Raw genomic sequence first — 22,752 nt, forward strand, 5'->3', positions numbered from 1 at the left:
CCTAGGGATCTTGAGACCCTAATTCAGAGTTCATATATATTTCATATACAAATAGAAAAAGGGTGCTTGATCTTCTTAATGGAAATCACTGGATGAGAGAAAGATGTAGAAAGCTTTTTACCTTGAGTGTAAAATACATTCAAGATACTAAGAAATTTTATACTGGTTTTAATCCTTTTCCCAAGTAATCAGAACAAAGTTTTGTGTGTGAAATTTACTTGGGATAGAATTAAAGCCAAAAATAGGTTCTTGATCTTAATAAAAATATCTGAATGAGAGAAAGATGTAGAAAGTGTTTTTTTTTGCTTGGATGTAAAATATGTTAAAGAAATTTAACATATTAAACATATTATTTTACATATGACATTTCAAAGTGCTCACAAGTAATAGATTGATTTGTAGGAAAATTGTTGATAAGATATTAATAATAATGTAAACAAATATAATAAACATAATAATGTAAAAAAAAGCATCTATGAATTAACGGACATCTGTAAGCTTAAAATCACAACCGAACCTCTAAGGAAGAAGGCATCGGCAGGGCAGTGCCACAGATGCCAGAGGTTCGGGCATGCCCAAAAACTGTGCAGAGCTGCATATAGATGCCTAAAATGCGGTGAGGGTCATCAAACCAACTCCTGCACCAAACCCAGGTCAACACCTGCCTGTTGTGCCAACTGTAGAGGCTGTAGAGAGCCTGTGTAGCTCAGTGGATGTGGCGTTTGCACACCACCGCGCTAGGCCGCACGAAGGAAGTCTTGGTTTCGAGTCTAGTCGGCGACTAGAGGAAATTTTTCTAAGCCTTTTTTCGACCGGTTCCCGAGTTAGTTGATCTCTGGCACGGGCAAGCAGGTTTTTCCTCCCGGAAACTCGGGTTTTTCGTCCTGTAAATTCAAGAAAATCGACCGTAGAACCCACATTATTTCAGACATTAAATATATTGTGTTAGGGTTAGAGACCACGAGATGGCGGCACATTTGAGCCGTCTCTCTTCACTGCGTACCGCTTAATTAGTGATAGCCTTGGGCCATCTGTCTCTGATTGGGTACCAGTGGAGATTGAACTGCCCACTCAGTCTCCAAAAGTTGGATAGGGCTAAATGGCCTCGCCTACTCCCGTATATACGGGAATTAAAAGGCGTTAGCTGATTTTTTTTTTTTTTGATAATAATGTGAACTTAACCACGTCGCCGTCAATATGGATAAAATACATCACCCTTCTACATTTCCTATCCATCAATATTTCAATATAATATCAATTGCATTACAATTTTAATATGCACTTCGCATCCCTGGTTACTTGGATGTATATATATGTCTTGGCCAGTTGGGTATGCTGTTATTGTAACTTGAACATCCCTTGAGCACGGGCTAGCGGGTTTTTCCTCCGGGAAACTCGGGTTTTTCGCCACATAAACTCAAGAAAATCGGCCGTGGAACCCACACTATTTTCAGACATTAAATATATTGTGTTAGGGTTAGGGACCACCAGATGGCGGCACTTACTAGCCGCCTTCTTCACTGCGTGCAGATTAATTAGTGATAGCCTTGGGCCAGCTATCTCTGATTGGCTACCAGTGGAGATTGAACTGCCCACTCAGTCTCCAAAAGTTAGAGCTTAAAAATGGTCTTGTCTACTCCCTATATGGAAACAAAAAGGGGATTTTTTCTTTATGATATATAATATATATATATATATATATATATATATATATATATGTAGAAAGTATTTTACCTTGGGTATAACAAATGTTAAGAATACCAAGCAATTTTAGACCTGGTTTTGCTCCATTTCCCAAGTAAGCAAACAGACAAACAAGTCAAGTTTGCACCTGCAAGTGATGCAAGTCTAGCTTATCCTACAGGTAGTGCAAGACCAAGGCAACTCGTGGTAAAGGTGGCATAAGCTCTGATCACTAATCTTAATATTTACCCTTAATGCCAAAACACATCTCCAAGAAGGGATGTATGATGTATTGTATTAAAGGCAAGGGGACACTACCCAGACCGGTTTCGACCTTTATTGAGGTCTCATCAGTGGGAGCCAGGCTAGAAATACCAAGATTTAGTAATACAGAGCTTATAAGTATTTTACCAGAACAAGTTACCATAAGGTGTTTTAACCTTATTAAATAAAAATCTCTGGAGGAGATATATATATATATATATCATATATACACGAGTTTTCAGGAGGAAAATCCCTTCCACTTCCACATAAGACTTACAAACTCAAACTCACCTTCACTGGAACAGCTAGGTTCGTCGAAATCGAAAGCAACAGAGCTGCTGTGGTCGGTGGCTCATTATATTATTACAATAGTAAATACCAAAGCAAATGAAATTCTAATGTCTTTTTGGCATAAGGTTACAGGACGTGTGAGATGTTCTAGGCAAGGAAGAAGGTAATTTGTCATGATTATCTAAGTAGAAGTTGAAAGAGAAGAAGGAAACCAAGATATAAGCCTTGTATTCAGGTGAGGTTAAAATGTTACCATTAGAGTGAGAAGAGAAGGTTGCACAGATGGGCAAAAAAGCTACACACAACAGCTTCGGCGAGAGCCCAAAAAAAAGGGGGGGGGGTGACTGCTAGTGCCACGAGAAGCGAATTTCTACATTTATCCTTGTTGAATTTAGACCTTTCCCTTTTATTAGTGATTTTACAAGAGCAGCTGTGTAGGCTGTGATGGAAGCTGGTGTTTTGGTGTAAGTCCACTTGTGAAAGATTGTTTAATTTTTTTTTTGGACAGCCCAGGCATTCTCCTTGGAGAATTATGGTTTAGATATGGGTTGGGAAATTTTCACACATTGAGAAATGAATCTTTCCATTCCAATATGGTTATTTCTGTAACAAGATCACAGCAGGAATCTGGATCTAGAGAATGAAAACAACAGTCCAATCATAGAAAGGAGGAGTCAAGTAAGTCCTTCCACTTGGCATTCTAATGCTAGAGCACGATAGGTTGTGAATGGCCGAAAGGAGGACCTACCACCAGAGACAAAAGTTGGATGAGATTGAGGTATAAATTACCTATTGGAGCAGTCGCATGCACAGAGTGCCCGGAAGGAGAACTAATTAAGAAGAGATGCTGAGTGTTTGATGAATGAAGAGGATTGTCACGGATTATATTGGCGAGATGAATGATCTGTTTTAAGCCATTGCTTACAGAGAAAATCTCTGTCTCTCTTCCAGCTAGGTCAGTAAAATTAGAATAAGGGAGGGAATTAGGCATTGAAATCTCCAAGAAGAATGAATTCATTCTTTGGAAATTTTGACTGAATAAAATCGAGCTTTGAAGATAGGAACTCAAAAAGGTCAGAATTAATTTGAGAATGTTTTGCAGACCTAATGAACGCTGCGTTAGATAAAAACAGAATAGCTGTAGGTTTTTATTGACCTATCAAAAGTGTTTGACATACTAACACACAAAGCGTTGTTGACCAAACTAATCCATGTATACTTTGAACCACAGGAGTAGATGTCTTCGATTCCGATATGTGTTAGTTTGGTACACAAGATTGTTTGGTTGGTAGGGCACTAAAGTTCAGAGGTCATATTGCAAAACAGTTTTTCTAGTGTGACGTCACAACCTTCTTACCAAGCTACCAACTGTTTTGCAATATGATCTCTGAACTTTCGTTCCTATCAACAATAACTTCCAGATCCCTGACCTCATCAATTCCCAGCAATGAAATCTCATCAACATAATTCACATATTGAAACTTTTCAATTCAAAAAGAATAACTTTACCTTTTTTACAACATTAAAAGAAATAGTTATCCTTTGGCCACAATGATAGCTTATTCAAACGATGCTATGTGATTACTTCATTGTCTTTATTTACAACAGATCATACTAACTTAGCATCATCGACAAATAACTGGATATTAATATCAATCTTCAAATTTTTTTCATCATCATTAATATATAGATTAAACAACAATGGAACAAAACGAGAACTTTGTAGCACACCACTGGTCACTTTTATGATTTTTGAATACTCTCCACTAATCATTCATCTCATCAGTCCAATATCTGTTTCCATTTGCCTTTAATTATACATAACAGATTCGCATATGGTATTCTCTCAAATGTTTTTTCAAGGCCCTACAATATCACATTATAGACATTACCTTTATCCAACGCTACAATTACTTTATTATAGAAATAAAGTAAATTATTAAGGTAATACGTATCCTTAAGAAAGCAATTCTCACCTCTAAAAGGTATCAAATTATTATCTACCCGATCTGGAATTCTGACATTCACTAACTTTTCCAAAACTTTAACCACTACTCTAGAGATAGCAACAGGTCTTTTCAATTATGCAATGGAACTATCATATCTTCTTTCCACACTCTTGGAACTCCACCTAAAACAAGAATTAAATTAAAATGTCAATTCCTTTGCGAATTTAAACAACACACGTGCTGAAATCCTGCCTCATTCTATGGAAAATTTCGTATCGAGAATTTTTACTATCCTTAGCACCTCCAGTTCGTCTACTTGAAAGATAACATCTGTCAGTCTCATCAGCTACTACTTTATCTTCACAAAATGATCACTTAGTAATTAAACTATTTTTACAGGATGTGTTATTTTCTTACCAGCAAAATTTCAATATAATTTCCATAATCGTTTTTTCCTTTTTACTTGCTACATAGCGAAAGAAAGAATTCACAATTGTAATGTTCAGCTAATTTCATCTCATACGTGATTTATTCTTCTGTATCCTTCTGTATCAGACATCTCACTTTTCTTTCCTGTGCCTTGTACTCTTCATGAACTTATTGGTTTCATCTCATCTTATATTCCCTCCATAACAACTTCTTTTGCAGCTTAAGCTTGATGATGCTACTTATCCAATTAATTCCGACCTTTTTTATACGAATACATCTCATTTTTTGGAAGGGAGTGTGATACTTGCTATCTTGAAATACAGTTGAATTATCTCCTATGCATCATCAAGAACAGCCTTTCTTTGTAGTATATCATTCATTGGCATCACTCCAAGTTACTCTCTAAGTTTAACAAAATCAGATTGTAATTCCCCAAATAATCATTCTTAACTGAGAATTTGATTATGATTAAATGAGCTGCACGTCCTTTTGGAATTAAAAAGACGTTAGCTGGTTTATCAATCTATCCTTTAAAGCCTTTACGACGTTGTATTCTAAAAGGTTGTACGCGGCACTCTTTATCCCTAATTTTTAGGAACAGGACTTCCTTCTTCACCTTCGTCAGCAATAGAAGGTTAACGATCTCTAGCAGGAGTGCATGATGTATGGGCATCTGAATGGAGTCCTAAGTCTCATCGTGGGAGATCCAAACTATCAACACAATATCCGTCGTACTATTTCTTGAAATCCTTAAGAGACAGAGCACTCACAACTGACTCAGACAGCCCATTTCATTAGTTCACCGCTCTGCAAGCGAAAAACCTAGTCCTCACGCCCATGCTAACTGCACTTTTTACCCAACTTCCAAGGATGACCTCTCATTCCTCTCCTAATGAACTGATAACATCTTCCCTTGCAGGTCTTTATACTATGCCACTCCCCTGGCCTATAGCAGTTATCAGTTTTATATTTTATCCTATTGGCCTCAATCTCGAACCATGTTGCCTTAAAAGAACTGCGATCTGTTCAACTGAATCCTATTTTTGTCAGCTGCAGCTCATGTGCTATCATTAGTATAACCCTACTCCATGTCCTATTTATTCTATTCTTTCTGAAAATACAAAATTCCTCACATTCTATCCCTGTAACATCCATCTGCTGTTAGCCAACCTTCCACTAATGCCTATCACTTTTGGCGTGGTTGCACTAACCAATATCAAAATTCCTCCTTCTTATCCCTTCTGCGTCTGGTATTCATATATAGAAATGGTAAGTGTATTATTGTGTGAACATTGTGTGAGTTCTTCAGTCGATTTTTCTAAATCGAGAAATTAAAACAATATTTCTTCCTGAAGGAAAAAATTCTACTTACCTGCCAAAAAAATCACCTTACTGTTTAACCGACTGAAAAAAAAAAGCCCTAGGAGTTCCTATAGTAGTGACCAGAATTAATCCGGTAAATATTTTTCTACTGATCTGGCATGAAAACTATATATCTCTTCTGACATTAGGATGGTTGAGGTTTTGTCTTTCTTGGTTGTGGATCATTGACCAGAGGGTAAAATAATGGAGATTTACATTTACTGTTAATCAATACAGTTAATTCATTGTACGAATAGATGCTTTCCTAATGAATCATTACTATTAAATGAGAACGTGTGTCATATAATTTTTATCACAGTTTTATTTACAAACACATAGAGAGTAAACGTAAGAGTAAAAACAAATTAACAGGCATAATATCTGTCATACCTCGCTTTAAATTAAATCAATGTCTATGCATTCACTACCTCATCCAGCAATGCATCCCACTTATTTTAATCACTTTATCAGCCATTATGGATCAAATACGCATCCTCAAAAGCTTCGTATCCATCATATAATTCAATGTAATATCAATGGTATTACAATTTTAATATGCACTTCGCATCCATGGCAACTTGGACGTTACTTTCCATGCAAAAAACAAAACAAAACATTAACATACAGGTCAAACTGTAATGTCCTAGAACAGAACCTTGGGTCTCCACCAGTAACTCTACTTCTCAGAGATACAGATCTTCTCTACAGAACTCTTTGATGTCTATTAGAAATCCACTTTTCTATCTAATCAACTAAACGATTATCCCAGTCCATTTCCTGTAACATTATTATTATTATTATTATTATTATTATTATTATTATTATTATTATTATTATTATTAAAGTAAAATCTTCCAGTACGCAGACGACACGGCCATAGTATCCATTCACAACAATGCAAATATCGCTTACACAAATATGCAACACGCCATCAATCAAATCACTAACTGGTTAACCGAAAATGGCATATATATATAAACCCAGGGAAAACAAAGCTAATGGTATTCAAAAACCCCCAAACCCTGCCCATAGAAATTAAATATCTCACTATCAAACATTCATCCTCCTATACACAAAGCATAGAACCTAAAATCACAACCATCACACAGGTGAAAACAACACGCTGATCAAAGTTGGAATAGCCATACAAACTACCTACATACCAAGCTTAGGATAATAGCAAGCAAACTATACAGATTAAAAGACATTGCCCCAACCCACATAAAAATACTAATCTATAAAGCATTATGTGAAAACATTTTAAGATACGCAAGCACATCATACGCATTCTGCGCAGACTACAGACTTAACAGGTTACAATGGTTGCAAGATAAAATGATAAAACTGATATTCTGGGAACAACCCACTCTTATGCAGGAAGCACGGACAAAACACAAAATATTTAAGGTGAAACACTTATGCCACTACACAGTCATATTAAAACATTACTACAGCCCAACATATAGAGTAACCAGAACAGTATATCAAATAACAAGACCACAGTCAACAAACTACATAACATATAAGTACAACAATCACCACGGCAAAGCCACCCAAAACTTCTACATACCTGACATGATAAACAAACTTCCGTTCTACAACAGAAACCTAGGAACATACAGAGAACTGAAACAGGCACTATATAAATATTATAGCGAGAATGAAAATTAGAGCAATTCCTGTTTCTCCCTCCCCCACCACACACACACACACACACACACACACACACACACACACACACACACACACACACACACACACACACACACACACACACACACACACACACACACACACACACACACACACACACACACACACACACACACACACACACACACACACACACACACACACACACACACACACACACACACACACACACACACACACACACACACACACACACACACACACACACACACACACACACACACACACACACACACACACACACACACACACACACACACACACACACACACACACAAAACCTATGACAAAGCCCTTCTTAAAAACCATGACTACAAGAACACAAAGAAACAAACACACCATGTCTAAATCCAACCCTATTTGCCCAAAAAAAAAAGAAGAAAAAACAAAGTTAAACTGCAATAGCAGTTGAAGTCTTCCAAGCACGTACCAACAAACAGTAAAATCAATACCTGGCTTGTGGCCGTTACAGGAACATAATCACAAAACCACCACCATCTATCATCTATTATCTTCCTCAGATAAGCTCTGCTAAGCTTCGAGGAAGAAAATTATTAACTTGCAAGTATCTGCTAATCACAATTGTAACATGTTATAAATATTATATGTATATAATTATCACAGCACCCATGTATGCAATTTATCTGAGACATAAAAACAAATAATAATAAATAAATAAATAAATAAATTATTTTTGTTACTATTATTATATATATTCTATATTCAAAAATTCTGTATAATCAATTCTGTAAATAAAGTCACTCAATATGTTAAAAAAATGCGATAATATCATTAATATAACATTACTAAATAATGCAATAAATTATTCTTATTATTAAAAAATTACGTAAATAATTAGTTACATTGTATGTTTATGAGAATTAGGAATATAATATTTTAACTGCATATGTGTAAATACTGTTGTATAATCACACTTTCTCAAACTTTGAAAAAATAAGTAAACTACAACATGTAATATAATATAACTTGTGTAACTCTGAACTATATAATTGTAAATTATTACTGCAAACAAACTATGTTATCATCATTATTATTGAAATCTCATTATATATAGCACTTAGTGCTGAATCTTGTAAAATAATACACTGAATGTTACTCAAGATGATAATTGCATATATGTAAATATTTGAGAGATCAATAAAAAAAAAAAAAAAATTATTTCGATGCCAACTACAGGACAGTCAGAAATACTTACTGTATAACAAGACCTCAGACTGCTAATTATATTACACATAAATACAATAATCACTACGGAAAGGCCACGCGAAACTTCTACATCCCAGACATGATAAACAAATTACCTTTTGAATACAGAAACCTTACAAATTACAATAGCCTGAAAAGAGCTCTAAGGACATACTATGAACAAGAAACACACACCCAAAATACCATACAAATTTAATGAAACACAACATATTCGTTCAGGCTTCCAGTTCAGCGATGCATCAATGCATTCCAAGTTATTGTGCGTGCGTGCGTGCGTGCGTGTGTGTATGTGTGAGTGCGCGCGCGAGAATTTCTCAATCACAGATTTCGCAGCTTCCCAACACAGCAAAAAAAAAAAAAAAAATCCGATTCATAATAACCAACTGGTGTTATCCTCAGATAAGCTTACATATAAGCTTCGAGGATGAAAGCAAAGAAATTAGTTCTCATCCAAGAAGTATCATATGCAACCAAATGCATGTAATGTACGTATCACATGAAAACCAATGTATGTAACATATGTATTACATGTAAACCAATGTACGTAATGTAAGTAACACATGTAAACAAATGTAAGTAATGTATTATATGTAATCAAATGTATGTAATGTATATAATAACTGTAACAAATGTATGTAATGTATATAATAACTGTAACAAGTGTATGCAATGTAATAAAAAAAAATTCTTTTAAATGTAAAAAAAAAAAAATTAATTCCCAACACAGCAAAAAAAATGTGTGTAATGTATATAATAACTGTAACAAATGTATGCAATACAATGAAAAAAACTCTTTTAAATGTAAATCATGAGTTTACACTGTATGTTTGTGAGAATTAGGAAATATAATATTTAGATTACATATGTGTAAATACTGTTGTATAATCACACCTTTTGAAACTTGAAAAAAAAAATAAAATAGTAAACTACAACATGTAATATAAGACTACTTATGTAACTCTGAACAATATAATTGAAAATTATTATTATGATTGTTATTTTAAAAAAAAAAACTGTTATCAGCATTACTATTTAAATCTCATTATATGTAGCACAAAGTGCTGAACCTTGTAAAATAATATACTGAATAGATGATCATTCATTGTACATATGTAAATATTTGAAAGAACATTAAAAAAAAAAAATTATTACGTGACACCTCCAGGGAGTCCAAAGACTCATCGAGGGAGAGTGTGTCAACAACATCGAACGATTCTTCCAACTACTAACCACGCTCAAACCTGCTTAACTTTTTTCGAGAGCCATTAGTAGCAGAGGTTCTACCAATCAACCAACCTTTGCTATGACTTTATTCATACAGTTGAAAACCATTCAAAATCAGATATCATTCAAACAACAATTAAAAAAAAAATCAGCTAACGCCTTTTTATTCTCTTATAAGAGAGTTTATCCTCTTATAAGAGAGTTTATAAGAGAGTTTATTAAAAGTTTGATAGGGATAAACGGCGAGGCCGTTTATCCCTATCAAACTTTTAGAGACTGAGTGGACAGTTCAATATCCATTGATACCCAATCGAGATAACTGGCCTAAACTATCACTAATTAAGCAGCACGCAGTGAAGAGAGAGAGCTCAATAAATGCCGCCATCTCGTGGTCCCTAACCCTAACACAATATATTTAACGTCTGAAATAGCGTCGGTTCTACGGTCGATTTTCTTAAATTAACAGCACGAAAAACCCGCTTTCCCCTGCCAGAGATCGACTTACTCTGGAACAGGTCGAAAAAAGGCTTAAAAAAATTTCCTCTAGTCGCCGACTAGATTCAAAAGCAAGTCTTCCTTCGTGCAGTCAAGTGCTGTGGTATGCAAAACGCCACATCAACTGAGTTACAGCGCCCTTCATATCCAGGTAACAATTTATTATTATAATAATAATTATTATTATTATTAAAACTAATACTGGAGATGCCCGTATAATAATACGGGCATCTCTATGGGGTCACTCATTGCGGGAGACGCAAACTATCCCTCACAATATCTATCATACCTCTTCTTGAACTCATTGACAGGCGAATCACTCACAACTGAGTCAGGCAACGCATTCTGTTTATTCACCACTCTCCAAGTGAAAAATATAGTTCTCACACCTCTGTTAATCACATTCTTACTTAATTTCCAGGGAAGACTTCTTGTTCTTCCACCACTGTCCCACTACTGTACTATTTCCCCTGCATCAGTCCTTCAAAAACCTTTTAGTAACTTAAATGTTTCTATGGCAGAGGGATAACTGTCTTATCATTGTATTATGATAAGGATACATTGAAGGCCATTGATGCTGAAGTGTCTGTTAAAAGCCATAAATGCAATGTTTCTATCAATATCCCCTCTTCTTTGCATATCAACCAACCTCTGTAATCCACAAATTCTCAATCTATAAACATAGCAATCATTCCTTACAAGACTCACCAAAATGGTCACTCACCTCTAAATCCTTTCTGCCACTTCCTCATCTTCAAGGAATCCAGGCGACCAGTCCTGAACACAGTAATCCAGATGTGGACGTATCAACGCCTTATAAAGAGAAATAATAACTTCTTTATCTCTGCATGTTAGTGCGTTCTTCAATAATCAATTAATTCTATGCGCTATCAATATGCACTGTCGGTGCTAGGCTATTTTGCGCCCTAGGCAAAGTTTACAAGTGCGCCACTTATTTCATAAACTAAAATGTTTCTAATTGACATTAAACAAAATAAAATTGTCTTTCAGGTTAAATTAATAGGACTTTTTTATTTTATTTTTTAATTAATTTGAAAATTCTCATTTACAAAAAAAAAAAGTGATAAAATACCGAAATTTAATATTTTAAAATATTAACGTTTTAAAATATTTATCTTAACTGAATTTCAAATGGCGGTAAGTTGAAATCATTTAAGTAAAGAACAAAAAAGAACCAAGAGCTAAATAGTAAACTAGTGTGATGTGTGAGGGATAAGGAAAAAGAATCGATACCTAAATCATATATCACTATTTAATTTTGATATTTTAGTAAAGTATGAATAAAGCATAGCTTGAAGTTTTGCACCCCTTCATGGTTTGCGCCCTAGGCGGTTGTTTAGTTTTCCTAAATGGTAGCGCCGGCTCTGTCAATATGCCCTCTGAACTTTAACTCTCTCTCCACTAATATCCCCGTGCTTCATTCATTTTTTGGAGTACAGTTCCATCAATGTGGTACACAGCTTCTAATCTTTTAATCCCAAAATACATGTTTACATTTTTCCACAATGAAATCGCATCCATTTTCTTTTGCCCATATTGCTAACTTATTTAAATTATAATGTAAGCTCTCTACATCAGCTTAATTAATTATTGCACTACCCAACTTTGCATCATCAGCAAACAACTGAAAATCTCCCTTCAAGTAATTTCCTATATCATTTACGCATATGTACGAATTAAACAATAACGGTCCAAGCGCATAGCTTTGTGGCACACCACTAGATACCTGCTTCATCCACCCTATTCCCCAAATCTGGGGAATTGGGTGGATGTTCCAATAATTAATAGTGCAAATCCCTTAATTTTTCCCATTGCCAAAACACCTTTGTGGGCAGATGCATTGTCCTGAAGAAAGACGATTTTTTCTTCTGTAAACCGGGTCTTTTCTCGTGAATTTTTTTGTCAGTCTAGTTAAAAGATCGGAATAATATTCCCCTGGTTACTGTTTTACCCTTTTCAAGATAATTAATAAATAAAATGCCTTTAGCATCCCAAAACACTGATGCCATGACCTTTCCTGCTGATGGTTGTTCAGCACTAAAGAAGACTTTGTATTCTTTGGCGCTGAAAAACCGGCTTCAGTCCAATGTTTTGAGTACTGTTTGGATTCTCGTGTATGATAGTGAATCCAAGTCTCATCCATAGTAATAAATCGATGCACAAAATCAGTTTTATTCTTGTTAAAATGCTCCATTATTGATAAAGTCGCATGAAATTTTCTGAACAGAGATTTTCATGCGAGTGCGTTTCTGGATTCTGCTTCTTCATACACTGCTTTTTGGTATCTGTCCATAAGCAATTCTCGTATCTACATCAGCAGTCTAATAACCATCCTCATTTGTTCGAATTTGCGTGTATTCCATGGGATATCCTCTCAAAAGCCTTAGAGATCCAGCAGTATCACTGTGTAGCTATTTTCCTTGTGCAACTCAGCTGTCACTCTATTATAAAAAAGTTAATAAATTATTAAGGTAAGATCGATCTTTAAAAAAACCACTTTGGCCTACATAGAGTATTCTATTCTTATCTACCCATTCTTGAACTCTGTCTTTAACCAACTTTTTTAATACTTTTACCACCACTCCCGAGATGGTGATTGGTCTGTAATTTTCTACAGCAGTCTTAGAGCCTTCTTTATGCAAAATAACTATTTTACCTTCCTTTCACTCCCTAGGGACCGCACCAGAGCACAAACAAGTTGAATAGCCAAGTAATAGACATTGACAATTCCCGAACTGATATTCCATCCAATCTTACAGCAGAATTTGCATTTAAATTCTTCAATATCCTAGATATCTCTGATTTATTAATTTCAATTTTCATATCAGTTATTGTTACATAAGACACAGAAATATCCTCACTTGGGTGATAGACATTTGAAAAGTGGTCACTTAAAAGTCACATCACCTTTTACTTGCCACACAGAGAAAGAACTCTGGAATTTGACTGACGATACAGATCAATTCAGATAATACTTAAGAATCTAAGAATAGTCTGTTTGGTACCGACTGCTCCAAGTAATGCCGTTTTTTTGTAGATCATATATGGTTAGTTAGAAATTGTTGTTTATTTCTTTTAAATAGTTGGCTAGAGTCTTTGAAATTGCACCGATTAGAACTGAAAGATTTCGGTGTGTTAAGCCACAACCGGCCAACTTCAATCTCTATTTTTTCTCGTTCTCTATTGTTAATGTTGCTATCAGTGGAAACTACGATGCCCATAATCCAAATTTGTCGATTATAGTAATAATAATTATTATTACGTGATCCTACCAAGGAGAGTACTTTACTCTCCTTGGTACACATCCCCCTACTCTGCTTAATTGTTCATCTACGTACAATGGCATCTTCCGCTTAAGTATTTTTATTCGTAAATTGTGTATGATCTCTGGCCGATTTGCCTGTATGCTGAGGGAAAAACACAAGTTCCTGGGATTCGAAACCCTGCTGCATCTGCATGAGATTAACTAACTCACCTTCATTTGGAAAAGTCCATATAAAAATTTCTCTCGTTATGACGAGAGTCTAATTCGGATTTAATCTACCGTAACTTATACACCAATCTACCATTGGCAGGCTGACAAATGCTTTTACATTGACATACTGCTTTTCACTGAATGAAACCGTCTTCCCATAACTATGGTTTTAGTGTAGGCTCGAACTCGTGTGGGTACTTGACCGTGAATGTGATACGAAATTATTCAGTTCGGAATAGCTTTAAACACGTTAGCACAGCGGTTGGGAGTATTTTGTTAATTAAGTGACAGAGTTTGTTCACATAAGCTTTTCGTTGCTTGTTTTTGAAAAAAAAAAAAACCTGATTTTTACAAAGAGAAAAAATAAATTATAGTGAGATTATTTCTGCTGACACTGTGTTGTATTACTGTCATGTTTACATCGCCATACTTTTGGTTTACTGAACTGTGTCAGTAGTTCTGGGAATTTTTGCAGAATTGTAGAATGACCTTAATATGTTGGTCGTTACTGCACATATATGTTTTAAATTGTTTTGTATCGCTTCTTTGTGATTTGAAATGATTCTTTATTTTTGTTATTCATCTTTAGAAGTTATACCATTCCGAATAATGGATATGTTGAGGATACTAAACTCATTTTCGCTAAATGTTTTTATCTTCCAATCTTAACTGATTAAACTGCGCTGTAAACCTGTATTGTTTTAACAAAGTAAGTACAAATACTAAATTTTTACGTAGCTGTATTGAATTAGATATTTGCAGATGTGCGTATGGCACCAGTAGTTGTATGTCACGAATAAAATTACTCCAGTCTTATTTGTTATTGACACCGAAGTTTAGTTATATAGTATTGTATGTAATTTCAGCATTTGGTCAACAGTCATGTATGTTTTGTAGATATGCTAAGGGTAACGTTGGTTAAATTTGTATATTATTTTAAATTCAAGCATATATTTTTAAAAGCCCTAACCCTTGTGAAGCTTCTTACCCAGAAAACACTTGTGCATAACTTGTCACTTTTATTTCGATGTTTATATCTCGAGCGTAAGCGATATATATACAGGTTATATTATTATTATTATCAACAGACCTCCATGGAATCAAGAGACTTATCGTGGGAGACTCATTGTTTGGTGTGCAGACAATTAATTATTCCTATCTTAACAGCCAAAGTTAAACCATATTACTCTGGTAGACATTATTTGCTACGTATATGAGTAATACAATTTATGAAACACCATATTGATTGTTTTGTGCCTCAGCTGTGGAGAATGAAATATGCTACTTCTTAATGGAAGCAGCTTTTAAACACAAACAGCATGGCTTCATGTATTATTTTGCCAAACATGTAAAGCTTAAATAGTTTTAAGTACAGATTTTACATTACCTATTAATGTGTGTTCACTTCCCTATACTGTTATAGATAATAGAAACAAACAAATTTTTACTGAAAATTTTGCATTTTGAGCGGAAAGGAAAAATAAAAAAGTTTCAAAAATTAAGATATATCTGCAGTAGATGTTCATGATGTATCAAGCATATTTGTGGCAAGAAGATTACTTTTAATGATTTGATGAAAAATATATTTCATATGAGTTAGCTAAAAAAATTATATAATTTCTGTCATCTAGGAGATTTATATTGGTATTTAAGTGCATATTACTAAAATATAACTGCATCAGTATTTTTAGCAGGACACTAACCTGAAAGGATTGTTTAGTTGATAATTTGTGGATCTTCTAATGCTAATGTAAATTATTATTATTATTATTATTATATGGACACCTCCATGGAATGCATAGACTCATTGCAGGAGACCTACCACATTGACACTAGCCATCACACCCTGTCATATTTTACACTGAATGCATTCACCAACAAAGCACTCAAAACTTACTGGCACTCCATTGTACTCATTCACAGTCTTACTTAATTTCCATGGATGACCCTTAATTTTCCCTCACATTAGTCATGTACTGAAAATATATCCTCCATATCAATCCTATAAAACTCCCTGAGTAACTTATGTCTCTTTATCTGCCTATTAAAAAAGCTCTGTTATCCACAAATCTTCAGTTTCTGAGATGGAGAATCCCACAGACCTGTCATGATCTTGGTCACTGTTCCTGAATCCATTTCACTTTTTTCACATCTCTGAGAAACCCAGATGAGACATTATCATCAACAGACCTCTATGGAGTTAGGAGACTCATTGTCGGGGGGGTCCCATTCTCACATGCATAGCTCATTGTACCTCAACTTAAATGCATTCACTGTCCCTGTATCCCTGCACTCACCACACTCTCAGGCAAGTATAAATTTACAGCATATCCATTCTCATTCTTACAGTGACAATGATGGTACCACTCCATAAATACTCCAAAATTAATTCAAACTTTACTTTAAAAAATAAATTCAAAGGTGAAGTATTAAATGAGGATTAATAGCAAAACTACCTTAGACTGTTTTTTTTTCCAAACTACCCTGATGTTTTTAGCATCAGTGAGGGTACTATTTCATTGCTAGTAGCCATGTACTTCTTTTTAGTAAGTAAGAGCTGAAAACGCCACCATGCAAAGATTTTCTCGAAACTTCAATACTATATATCACAGTAGTTATTGCTAGTTATTCATCACGAACATATACTTCCCTCTGATGCAAGCTGTTATTATTTATGAATAGAATACCTTGATGATAGATTAAAAAAAATCTAAATTATAGAGGTTGATTGATAGATGGAAATGGATGGGGGGGGCAGACATAATTTGCTAAAAGAATCTTATAGGAGAGACAGAAGGGGAGGGGATTTTTCAAATTATGATAAAATAGGAGACAATTAGAAGAAATTGTTTTTCTCTCTAACAAATTTATTAAATGTAGATAAATGAGAATTATGCTAGTTCACTGTTGCCAAGTGCTGGTTATATACATTTGGACTGAAAATATTATGTTATATACTATATTAATTTTGGAAAAACTTAGAGACCACAAGTATACAATGAGTTATAACTCCATGGAGGTTAGGGAAGAAATAATAATTACTCGATGTTGTGAAGCCATTATATGGAATACATGTATATTCACAGAATCACAAACTATCCTACATCTCACTGTGACAAATGACTGATTTGGCCATCCATTATCTGTGAAGCAGACAAAATATATTTTTTTTTTTCATATTACTCCTGTACACATCCTGCACACACATGCACAAGAGATTCTAAACCCTTTAACACAACAGTATAGTGTATGAATGACCTGGTGGGTAGGGAAAAAGAAGGAACATGTTTCATGAACAGTTGGAGACTCTGGGGAAACTGAGATGAGGAAGGCTATTTCAAAGAACAGAGGTAATTGGAATTAAAGAGGAGAATGAGAAGTTAAACTTATTTGCCATGAAATTATATTCTTGTTTAATCCTTTGTTCAAGCATAAACAAAGTTTGCCTGGGAAGTATCTTCATGACTAGGCTGTTCACTTCACATCAGTTGTTTTAGTATCTCATAATGCAAAGCACACACTTCCTTATGGACTTGTATATTGCTGTGCACTATGGGAAGGCCCACCATCCAGACTGTTTTTGACCTTTGTTGACAGTTCAGCAGAAACCAGAACCAGTGACCACTAATGAGCCAGAAGATGAATAAAAATAAAGACATTTCTATTCATTGTATACTTTTACCGACTGTCATTACACTTGGGTAAAGAAATAAACAAGAATAGAATTTCTTGGCAAGTATAATTTACTTTGTAACCAAGTCGGGGGGGGGGGGGGCTTTCTACGCACAACAAGAAGTTTGTTCATGATTAGAGGAAAGTGGAAGAATCATGTTGTCCAGTCTGGTGGAAGGCACCCATAAAAATATCTACAGAAAAGGTGTAAGGAAGAAATGCGCTATGAGATTGTGATTTGGAATGAATTTCTGAGAGGGAGGTAGCTTCTGTTAAGCAGGTCCTCTTCTGGATAGCATTGAGTATTTATATGGAAGTTTTTGGTGCATTATCTGTAATGTGAGAACGGCATTCTAAGTTTTTAGCAAGGAATTTGAGATTTATATTGTGCTAAGAGTTGTACAATTTACATCTCTAGTATCTTGAAGAGAAGGGGTGCAAGACTGAAAGTTGTCAATGTGATATATTTGTGCTAAATAAGACTAAAGATGTAAATCACCCATGAAGAGATATCTCATTGTGACTAGGGATCTCAAGTATAATCAAAGGTAAGGAAAAGTGATTTGAGTGTTATGAAAGATAAGGGAAAATATAGTGAGTGAGTGTTTTTTTTTAGAAGTATCACACAGCTGTGTTTGGTGGCATTGAAGTTCACTAGATTGACCTTGTACTGGTTTGGGGGTGTGCTTTCTTCAATAAAGCTAATGGATACAATTTCACTGGATTAGAGAAAGATGTTGAAAGTTTTTTCACTTGGTTAGACTATAAATTATATATTTAGTTTAATTCTTTATCCAAGTATAATCAAACGAAGTTTGTGCCTGAAGTATCTTCAAGAGTAAGCAAACTTTGTTTGCTTACACTTGGATAAAGGATTAAACTAAATATCTAATTGATACAATTTCAGGTTAGTGAGAGAAAGTCATTAATGTATAAATAGAAGAACATGGGAAGAGGTACAAAGCTAAATTGCTACAGCAGTAGTGGAGAAATCTGAAGAGAGGAAACTGGCAATTCAGTTACAGTCAAAGCCAAACATAAAATGGTTTTTTGATAATTAGGTATCAGATCAGATATTCTGAAAATGTTAAGAGTGGCTACACAAGTTTGTTCCATTAAGGAAATACCGTGAGTGAGTAGACATATAATTAAAATTATAATAACAGAATTAACTCACATAAAATATTATTTATTAGTAGAATTTTCACCTGAGTATCACAAGCATCTTCAGTACATGTAAAGAGCTAATTAAACAATAACTGACAATTCCAAAAGGCACCACCTAAGTAGCTAATTATTAGCTACTTAGGTGGTGCCTTTATTAGCTACTTAGGTGGTGCCTATAATTTTCAAAAACTATTTAGTAGATGCAATGTCTAAATGTATACCACGGGTGAGAAGGGTAAATAAGGTAGGTGTGAGATGGATGAATAAAGAGATTAAGCATGCAATACAGAAAAAAAAGGCATTGTGGAGACAGCATAAGAGAAGTGGAAGTAACCAATTTCATGAGGTCTACAAAGACCAGGCAAGGAGAGTGACTTGGTTGGTGAGAGTAGCTAAAGAGAGGTATGAACAGCAGTTAGCTAATGAAGCCAAAAAGAATCCTAGGGAGTTCTTTCGATATGTAGCCAGCAAAAGAAAGAATGATTATGGAAGGATGACATTGATTGGAAGAAATGGTATAAAGACAGCTGTTGCAGAATGTGTTGTGGAGATACTTAATGAGCAATTCATAAAGATCTTTCAATCTTGTGAATGTGACTTCATGGAGAGATTAAGAGCATTTGATGATGGGGAGGAGAGACTGACTGTAAGTGAGCAAGAGGTGTTTGGGGAGTTGAGTAAACTAGATGTAAATAAGGCTGTGGGACTTGATAATATATCACCATGTATTCTGAAGGAGTGTGCCAGAGAGTTGACACCTGCCTTGACATATTTTTTTAATACGAGTCTTGCACTTGGTCAAGTTCCTAAAGAGTGGAAGGAGGGCAAGATTGTGCCACTTCATAAAGGAGGTGATCGAACTCAAGCATCAAACTATAGGCCTATCTGTGTGTCAGGTGTTGTGGTTAAGTTGTTGGAGAAGCTTGTGAGAACTAGGATCCAGAGTTGGGTTGACAACAATGGTATAATCTTTGATGGACAGCATGGATTTGCTAAAGGAAGGTCATGTTTTAGTAATCTACTTACTTATTACAATAAAGTGACTGCTTCATTGGACAGAGGAGAAGGATACACAGTAATATACTTGGATTTCGCAAAAGCTTTTGATAGAGTACCTCATGATAAGTTGACAGTCAAACTAGAGCGATGGGGTTGGATATTAGATTAGTGCATTGGATTGGAGACTGGCTATCTGATAGGTATCAACAAGTTGTGTATGGGGGTGCAATATCCAGGAAAAGGAAAGTCACTAGTGGAGTGCCTCAGGGGGTCTGTTTTAGGGCCATTACTATTTAACTTATATATTAATGATATTGGTGAAGATTTGGATGGAGATATTCAGTTGTTTGCAGATGATGCAAAGTTGGGACGAACCATAAAGAGTAGTGAAGATGTTGTGGCCTTGCAAGAAGACTTGAATAAATTGAGTGATTGGGCAAGCAAATGGGGATGTGAGTTCAATGTTGCAAAATGTAAGGTTTTAAAATTTGGAAAACAAAGATGGGATGCAGAATTTATGCTTGGTGAGAATATATTGTTGGAAGTAGAGGAAATAAGAGATCTGGGGGTGATAGTGGATAAGGATCTAAAATTTAGGGGACACATCACCAAAATTGTGAAGACAACACAAAGACTTCTGGGAATGATGCGGAGGACACTGACATGTAGAAGTAGGGAGATACTTGTTCCAATGTATAAGGCTTTGATTAGGCCACACTTGGACTATTGTGCCCAGATTTGGTCACCGGGTTTTCAGAAGGATGAAGAGATGTTGGAAAGGGTCCAAAGGCGACTGACTAAGGTAGTTTCTAACCTCTGGAATGTTGAGTATGAGGAAAGATTGAAAAGATGTAATTTGCAGAGTCTCGTGGAAAGAAGGAAGAGGGGAGATATGATAGAGACCTACAAGTTGGTAAGGGGTTGTTATAGGATCAATGGTGGAGAAGTTCTACAGAGAATAGTGGGAGATCAGGGGAGAACCAGAGGTCATCCCTGGAAACTGTATAAGGAGGGTGTGAGTAAGGGAGTGAGAGGCAGGTGTTTTTCGTGCAGAGTTGTGAGTGATTGGAATGCCTTGCCTGAGAGCGTGGTGTCTGCAAGTAGTTTGAATGTGTTTAAGACACGGTATGATGAGATGTGTGTGTAAGATAAAAGGACCTCCTAGATGAGTCTTTGACTCCATGAGGTCTTGTTTAATAATAATAATAATAATGTAAGATAACTAAAAAAGGTCAATAAATTTCCTAACTTATTTTTTTTTAAAAAAAAAAGCTAAATAAATAAATAAATTATATATATATATATATATACACGCAATTAAAAAAGTTAAGAAAGATTAGCTGATTTAAAAATACTCGCCCACAACGGGGATAGACAGACCATCAGATCTGTTTAAGTTAGGAGAGTGAAGTAAAGTTTCACATGTTTTTTTATAAAGCCGTTCCATGAGGAACCGACTTTTGTGAAAGACTCTTGTCTTGTTCCAATGAACTCTGTCTAGTGTTGATGGCATGCTCTGCAAGTCCAGACTGTTCAGGTTCAAGGTATTGAATATAAGACTGGTATTCTTCTAGCCAAATAAAAGCAGATTTTCCTGTTTGTCTGAAATAAGATAACCCATGAGAGCAAGGAATCGGTTAGACACCTGAATAACTGATATGTGGAAGCTTGTCCTTTGGAGAAGTGAGAAAGGTGGAGATTTTTCTGATTGGTCGAAAGGCAACAAAAATATTTAGAGGTTTTAAACTTTTGCTATGCATTTACTAATGCCTTGCACATAAGGGATAGGAATGTGTTATTTCTTTTGTATATGAAGAGAAATGTAGGTGGTAAACCAGATGGTAACCTACATTTGTCAGTCTATAAGAAGAAGACTCATACAGGCCATTATATCCATGCTGAATCCCATCACCATCCCAGTCAAAAGGCAGGAACTAGTAAAACACTGGTTCATTGGGCCCACTCCTTTTGTTCTTCACATGAACTATTACATAAAGAATTGCAATATATTATTTCCTCTTTTTTATCTAATGGATATAAGAATTCCTTCATCAAAAGAGCTTTGAGTAGTTTTGATATATCTTCCTCTTCAAATACCAAAGAAATAATGTGTATATATCCCTTATGTGCAAGGCATTAGTGAATGCATAGCAAAAGTTTTAAAATTTTTGTTACCTTTCGACCAATCAGAGAAATCTCCACCTTTCTCACTTCTTTAAAGGACAAGGTTTCACATCTCAGTTATCCAGGTGTCTACCAGATTCCTTGCTCTTGTGGATTATCTTATTTCAGACAAACAGAAAGATCTGCTTCTATTCAGCTAGAAGAACACCAGTCTTATATTCAATACCTTAAACTGAACAGTCTGGACTTGCAGAGCATGCCATCAACACTAGACATAGAGTTCATTGGAACAAGACAAGAGTCCTTCACGAAAGTTGGTTCCTCATGGAACGGCTTTATAAAAAAACGTGAAACTTGACTTCACTCTCCTGACCTAAACAGATCCGATGGTCTATGTCTATTCCCTTTGTGGGAGATATTACTTTTTAAATCAGCTAATCTTTCCTGACTTTTTTAATTGTGTGTATATATATATATATATATATATTATTTATTTATTTATTATTATTTTTTAAATAAGTTAGGAAATTTATTGACCTTTTTTAGTTATCTTACATTAGCTACTTAGGTGGTGCCTTTTGGAATTGTCAGTGTTTAATTATCTTTTTACATGTACTGAAAATGCCTGTGAGACTCGAGCAAAAATTCTACTAATAA

General features: G+C 35.2%; 1 protein-coding gene across 1 annotated transcript in view; it reads left to right on the forward strand.

Moving 5' to 3' along the window:
- Positions 1–14,569: 14,569 nt before the first annotated feature.
- The window catches only part of LOC150107708 (ubiquitin-associated protein 1), an 84,496-nt gene continuing 76,313 nt past the window's right edge, over positions 14,570–22,752 (forward strand). The window contains exon 1 of the mRNA XM_090391483.1: positions 14,570–14,842. The gene's annotated coding sequence lies outside the window, so the exon portion shown is untranslated. The remainder of the gene's footprint in view (positions 14,843–22,752) is intronic.

The sequence above is a fragment of the Typopeltis vanoorti genome, chromosome 4 (genome assembly GCF_054136105.1).
Source record: "Typopeltis vanoorti isolate ZY-2024b chromosome 4, IOZ_Tvanoo_1.0, whole genome shotgun sequence".
Taxonomy (NCBI): domain Eukaryota; kingdom Metazoa; phylum Arthropoda; class Arachnida; order Uropygi; family Thelyphonidae; genus Typopeltis; species Typopeltis vanoorti.